We start from the raw sequence: 7,832 nt of genomic DNA, 5'->3' as shown, positions 1-7,832 counted from the left end.
TCTTGCTATCGTCATGGTCTGATAGAAAGCTAGAGTCGGTGAACCCCACTAGTTTCAAGTTTCTCCGTAAATAAGCCACTGGTCCTTAGTATTTCTCAAATACCTAAGGATGGTCTTTACGACCTTTCAGTGATTTTCTCCTAGATCAGATTGGTATCTACTCACTACCCCTAGTGAGTATGTCATATCTGATCTTGTACATATCATGGTGTACATTATAAAATCCATTGTCGAAGCATATGAAAATCTATTCATATGCTCTCTCTCTCTTGAGGAGTTGTTGGACAATCCTTTTGTTGGAATTCGAGGTTTGGTACATGCAAATTATTTTAAAATTTTATTTTCTAAATACCATAGCAGAGAACAAGATTAAAATATTTTTAATCTAAATTATGTATGCATATAAATATAAAACCATATGGATCTATCTCATATGCTGAAATTGATATATGCTAAAATTTAGATTGTGATTAAATCACATACCTATTTCACAATCTTTTTCTTCAAATCTAGATCTGAAAGAGAAAAAATTCTCTCTTAGACATAGAAGTATCTGACTTCTATGAGTATCCACTCAGAATCAGCCTGGAACAGCCTTCTTCAATCTGAATTTTATTCTCAAAAAATTCAGCCTGCTGAATCTGAACGAAGTCTGGATCGCGATCAACACTTGATCTCTTTCCTTGATCTTCTTCTTCTCCTCTTCTCTAGCCTTTCTCCTTGCTTTGTGCTGCTATAAAACACTAGCAATCAGCAAATAGGTGGGACGCCCAATAGCTTGGGCATGATGGACTTGGGACGTCCCAAGTAAGGGGGCATGTGGGATGCCCAAAGGAGAAGGAGAAGGGAGAGGAAGAGAAGGCATGGGGACTTCTTCTAGGCATGAGGGGCTACTAGTTTGGATGCTTTAGGCCCTTAAGAGAGGTCCCTTTAAATAGGCATAAGGATTGAATCCTATTCAATCATGTAATACAAGTCCTACTTGCATTGGGTTTCCTATTAAATTAAGTTATCCAACTTACTTTAAAAGATCCTTTAGGTGCCAACAATTGGAACCCTTGCACACATAATTGGACACTCCAAAATATACCCAAGAGACACCTCAAAGGTGAACTAAAGGCTCTCTAATCAATGGACATGCCCAACTTGATCAAATCAAGGTGGTGCCCAAGAATAACTATCAAAAAAATTAATTAGGGACTTACACCCTTAATTTATATGATCCATAACCTTAGACACCCAACAATTAGAGTCTCATAAATCTTATTCATATAGGTTATTAGTAGATAATTAAGTTAGAATTATCTTATCAAATAAGTAATCCCAATGAAAAGAGAAATTGGGTCCAATCATGTGCTAGCAAGGTTACCATGAACCTAATGGATTTCTCTAAACCTAATTGATACTTCATAAGCTCAATTACTTATTTCAGACCTAATCTCTTTGTTGTGTGATCCAATAGGTTTAATTCTATATGGTAGTAAGATATACAATGATCTCTATCATTGTATTATTAAAACTCTTTTCAATGGGTCGGAACAATTCCACTCTAATTCAGCAAGGATTATCGATCCAGAACAATCCTATTGAGCTATCATAATCCACAGTGATATCTAGTAGTATATAGTGACAACCCAATAGAACTGAAATGAACCTCTAGATATAGTTAATGTGTGATTCAGTCCCTCTATCATGAGTCCCGACTAGATGGCAGGTCATGGATAAATCGTCAAACCTCAACATCAGTCATATAATAGATTCGATTAGCTCAAGTCCAGTTATGACTTCTATGGAAACTCTTTTCCATCAATCACACTGCCGTGGCCACAGACTCTTAGACTTAGCCTCTCAAATTTCATAGGACTACTCCTCTTTATCAAGATCGGTAGATCCTATCTTGATGCACACCCTACCTTTATAGTGGATCAACTATTGCCAACATCCACTATAAGGGCTCATTGAGACTCATGTTTATGTGTCAGTCAAATTCCAACAGCCTCACTGTGAGTAGTAATACCATCTCAAGTCAAAAGATCAGTCACACAACTACAGCATCGAGATAATCACTGACAATCAAATAAAAATCCAAGTGAACTCTCGTATGGTCACGCTCAATACGAGTTGTTCTCTAACAACTATCCACACTCGTCGTCCTATGTCTTTACATAATAGACTAAAGACTCATCTATCCTGAAGAAAGTGATTTATGTGTCAGTCTATCCTGATCTATCATCGTCTTCATGATGATCCTATAATATGGAGCATTTAGCAATGAAATATATGTTTCTAATTCTCAATACCTTGAGAGTATGTATCGAAGCTAATTTTATGGATAATTTAAGGACACATCACACTTGAATGAAAAAGAACTTATCTTTTTATTGATCATATTAATATATTAAGTATAAAATTATGTCCTAGATTTATTACAATATATCAGCCGTATTGATTTTTAGAACATACATCGAACAATCTTCCACTTGGACTAAAGCCAATTTGGCCACAAATCTAAATCCATCTTCTCAAGGTGGGCTTCCATTTTTAGTTGGCTCAACTGCTTAGTCAGCGGGTCTGTCACATTGTCTGCAGAGTCTACTCTTTGCACCTTGATATGTTTCTTTTCGAGATAGTTAGGTATGATATGAAACTGTCGCTCGATGTTTGATGAGACCTCGGCTGCTTAGCAAGTGCTATGGCTCCATTGTTGTCGCAGTACAGCGGTATGACATCTGATGTCATAACTCCGAGTTCGCAATAAACTTCTTGAACTAGAAGTCTTCCTTTGTAGCATCCGAAGCAGCGACATACTCAGCCTCTGTAGTCGAATCTGCTACGATGGTTTGCTTGGAACTCTTCCAGCTAACTGCACCACCATTATAAATGAACACATATCCTGATGTAGACTTTCTATCATCAGGATCAGACATAAAGTCTGAATCAGTATATCCTTCGACTCACAAATCAAAGTCTCCTTCAAAAATCAAGAACAAATCCTTAGTCCTTCTCAAGTACTTAAGGATATTCTTCATAGCTATCCGGTGCTCCTCATCTGGATTTGACTGATACATGCTTGTGACACTCACAACAAGGGCAATATTAGGTCGAGTATATAGCATGGCATACATGAGGCTCTCTATGGCCGAGGTGTAAGGAATCTTATTCATACGCTGCACCTCCTCAGATGTGGTCAGGCACATCATCTTAGAAAGACTAATACCATACTTAAGAGGTAAGAGACCTCTCTTAGAGTTTTTCATGCTGAACCTCTTCAGCACCTTCTCTATGTACAGCTTTTGTGATAGGCCAAGCATCTGTTTAGGTCTATCCCTATAGAATTTTATTTCGAGAATATGGGATGCTTCTCATAGGTCTTTCATGGAGAATTCTTTGGATAGCCATCTTTTGACTGTGGTCAGCATGAGAATATCATTTCCAATGAGAAGAATATCATCCACATACAATACGAGGAAGGTGATCGCACTCTCACTGACCCTCTTGCATATATAAGATTTTTTTCATTTTTGATGAAATAAAATAATTTGATTATCTCATCAAAATGATGGCTCCAACTCTGAGAAGCTTGCTTTAATCCATATATGGACCGTTGCAGCTTGTAGACTCTGTGATCACCATCATCAGACATGAAATCTATAGACTGCTCCATATAGATATCTTCCTCAAGATATCCATTCAAGAAAGCAGTTTTCACATCTATTTTCATAATCATAGTAGGCTACAACAGCAAGTAGAGTGCGGATGGATTTCAGTATGGTTATGGACGAGAAGGTTTTCTGATAGTCAATGCCCTCACATTGACTATAATCTTTTGCCACATGCCTAGCTTTATAGGTCTCTACCTTACTATCGACACCTATCTTCTTTTTGTAGATCCATTTATATGCAATGGATACAATACCCTCAGGTGGATCCACTAAGGTCCAGACTTGGTTTGAGTGCATTGAGTCAATTTCTGACTTCATCGCATCTAATCATTTTTCAAAATCGATGTCAGATATCACCTCATCAAATGTAGTAAGATCATCGCTATGACCCCTATCTCCCATAAGGAATATTTCCTTTACTTCCTCCGTAAGCATACTCATGTACCTTTCAGGAGGTCGTGAGACCCTGTTAGATCTACAAAGTGTAGAGGAACATCAACTACTAGCTCATGGACTATGGATTCCTGAGGATCTATAGCTCTTGGTTCTTTAAAGACTTTCTCTTCGAGCTCCACTAACCTCCCACTACCCCCATCCTGGATAAATTATTTTTCTAAGAATATGGCATTCCAACTCATAATTACATTATGATCTTGTGGGAAGTAGAAGTAGTATCCTATGGATTCTTTGGGATATCTTATAAAGCGAGTTATAATAGATCTATCTTCTAACTTATCCACCATCTATCTCTTGACATAGGCCGGACATCCTCAAATCCTAAGATAACCTAGACTCGGCTTCTTACCGAACCATATCTCATATGGTGTGGTAGGAACAGACTTTGATGAAACCCTATTCAATAAGTCAATAGTAGTTAACAAGGTATGTCCCCAACAAAATAAGGGTAGATCAGTGAAGCATATCATGGATCTGACCATATCCAATATGGTCCTGTTACTCTTTTCAGATACTTCATTGAGCTAAGGTGTTCCAGGAGGGGTTCATTGAGAGGCTATGCTGTTGTCTTTAAGATATTTTAAAAATTTTTGACTAAGGTATTCAGCTCCTCGATCAGATTGAAGAACCTTAATGGGTTTGTTGGGTTCTGGTGGTGCAACAAAAGGGTTAGGTGTTTAAAATTTTCATTCAAAATATCCGATGCACCGAAAACCCCAATGCCCAGAAATCCTTGACTATAATAATCAAAGTATAATAAATATAAATTAAGATAAGAAGAATACCTATAGCACTAATCCCAATTTTCATGAGGCATCCAAGTGTCTGCCCTCCAATGGTGATCCACACGAAAACTGAATCAAGGACTCCACCTTGCTTCAAGAGTTCAAGCCACTAGAACTCGACTAGCCTCATATCAATCATGTTTCTCCAAGAAACTGACTCCACCCTCTCAAAACCTCCTCTAGACTTCTGATCCTCCTTCTTTATAACCCTCACAACCCTTGTTAGGATCAAATAAGGCTTTGTCTTAAATTCCAAAGCCTTATCCTAAAACTATGGTAGGTTGTAAGAAAGAAAAGAGAGCAATGGAGACAAAATTGGAAATTCTTTTTGAATTCATCGGACACCCAGTGTCCCAACCAATTTATAGTCACAAGAGGGATGCCAAAAGAGAGGGATGCACCTCATCCAAAAGTCCTATCTAATTTAATTATCAAAGATAAGAGTTCCTTCAAACAGAAGGACTCTTATCAATGATACGTCGATCAGCACCTTGCTCTGCGCATGCACCAGAGAAGGGATGTTTTTGCATCCATTCTCAAATCAAAAAAATCCTCAAAAATCTATGTGGATAGAGGATTCAATCTTGATTTCAGAACATATAATAAGTAGATAAAAATTCCACAAATGGATGTGTTCTCACATCCTTTCATGCAAAGTCTGATCACCACACACATAGGCATGAGGAGGAAATTATGGCATCCATTTGGCATCCAAATAAGTCTGAAAAAATTTCAAAAAAATTATCAAAAATATTGTCAAATGTGAAATATTATCACTAAAAATTATTTTATTTTGAAAGCATTTAATAAGGAGAAAGACTCTTCAAATCTTAGAGAGATGCAACACTTTTGCATGCATGCATGAGACTTCCTTTCTTTTTCTAGTTTTTCTTCACCCCAAAAATTCTAGAAGAAATACATCTCATGCTTTAAGGTGTAAACCAAAGGATGGAGGATGATATGGGCTACCACACACATCTTAATCCTATGCCAGAAGGACTCTTTTCTTCTACCTATGCCAACACTTGTACGCAGAACCTGTTTTGCGCCAAGAGTCCTTCACAACTTGGACTCTTCATAATTTGTGTTAAAATGAAATGTGACACCTCAATTTGGGTTGCTTCTAGGTGGCATGATCTGACCCAAATATCCACTAAATTGGGCTAACTAATTAGAAAGGAATGAGATCAAATTGACCTCCAAAGGAGCAAGGGTTCCACACATGCTAGCATGCTTACCAGAGCCCTGATTGAATCCAAAATTCAATCAACCTTTTTTAAAAGGGTCCTTGGCCAATTTTTATATGTGTGTGATCCATTGGATTTTATATCTAGCTAACAGTAGGTTTAGATGCAAGTTGATCAAATTTGATTAGATTTCAATCTAATCGATTTAGGTCCAATCAAGCTAACCCGAGTTCAATAATTATAATTCTTTCTAACTGACGATCGAATTAAACTCTTTAATTTGATAAAAAATTTATAAGTCAAGATTGATGTCCAGTAATGTATCATGACTATCCAAAAGATATAAAATTTTAATGAAAATATCAAATATACCCTTCAGTGGTAAGTTACCAAACAATTCAATCCTTCGATCATCCTTGCACCCTAAATATATTCATGAGTATGGTATCATGTCAAACTCAAACACATATTCATATCGATTCTCAACTAGCCAATGATGACTCTAATGAAGAAGTATTAGAAACTATTTCTAATCTCTTTTCTTCTTTTGGTCAAATTTTTTTTTTTCAAGTCATCTAGAATTGAGAATACACACGATGCGATCTCCTCTTACTAGGAGTGATCGATTCAATGTTGACCTACTCACAACCTCCACATACACTCCACATATCCAGAACACCCCGTACATATTTTAATGCCATGCCTGGGTATGAACCAAAATATGGGTTCATGTGCACAAGATTCTATGGTGGTCTCAGGTCTAAGGATCACTTGCACAACTCTCACTTAGAGAACCATCTTTGACATGCAAGTAAGGCTTTCATAAGATGTTCTCTTTCATCGAGTCAATTCAGTGGACTCATTTTTCAAATGAGCATCCACATCCTTGTATTAGTGTCCCACACAAGTGGCTAGTGAGATCTACTACCCTCTCTATCGAGCATACATAGGATGTGCCAGTCTATCCAAAATATTGATCTCTGACTCAATGCTCCTACAACCAAAAATATTTAAGATTAAGGTTTTAAGATTTTAGATCTCACTAGCATGACCCATTTATGTCTCCTAAAACATTACCCTAATCTTTGAGGTTCATCATAATCTTAGACATAATAAGATGTAGCTAATATGATGAATCAATACCTCAAATAATAAATTCATTTCATAAGTTGAAAAATTATAAAGAAAAATTTATCGCAACACACTTGCGATTGACTTATAGGGCACTCTTCTTTCAATCTCCCACTTGCACTAAAGCCAATCACCTTTATACCTCATACAATCAAGATGGCGATTATATAGCTATTTTGGTATGGTCTTAGTGAATGGATCTATTATATTATTCTTTCTGTCTACTCATTCAAGGACAACATCTTGTCTCTAATGAAATGAAAGTGTCTAAGGATGTGCTTGGATCTATAATGAGACCTAAGTTCCTTTGCTTAAATAATAGCCCCAGTGTTATTACGATAGAGTGACACTGGTCCTTCATTCTTAGGAATAACTCTTAAATCCATGATGAATTTCTTTATCCAAACAGCTTTCTTAATGACTTCACTAGCAGCAATGTACTCTGCCTCAGTAATTGAGCCAGATACTATATGTTGCTTGGAGCTCTTCCAACTCACTGCCTATCATTTAGGATAAACACATACCCTGATATCGATTTGTTATCATCCACTTTCCAATGATCCTCCCTTGGATTAGTTTGAAATCTGATAGCTATGCCTAAAGTATAAGCT

This window comes from Elaeis guineensis, chromosome 4 (genome assembly GCF_000442705.2).
Source record: "Elaeis guineensis isolate ETL-2024a chromosome 4, EG11, whole genome shotgun sequence".
NCBI lineage: Eukaryota > Viridiplantae > Streptophyta > Magnoliopsida > Arecales > Arecaceae > Elaeis > Elaeis guineensis.
Note: the sequence above shows the minus strand (reverse complement) of the source record.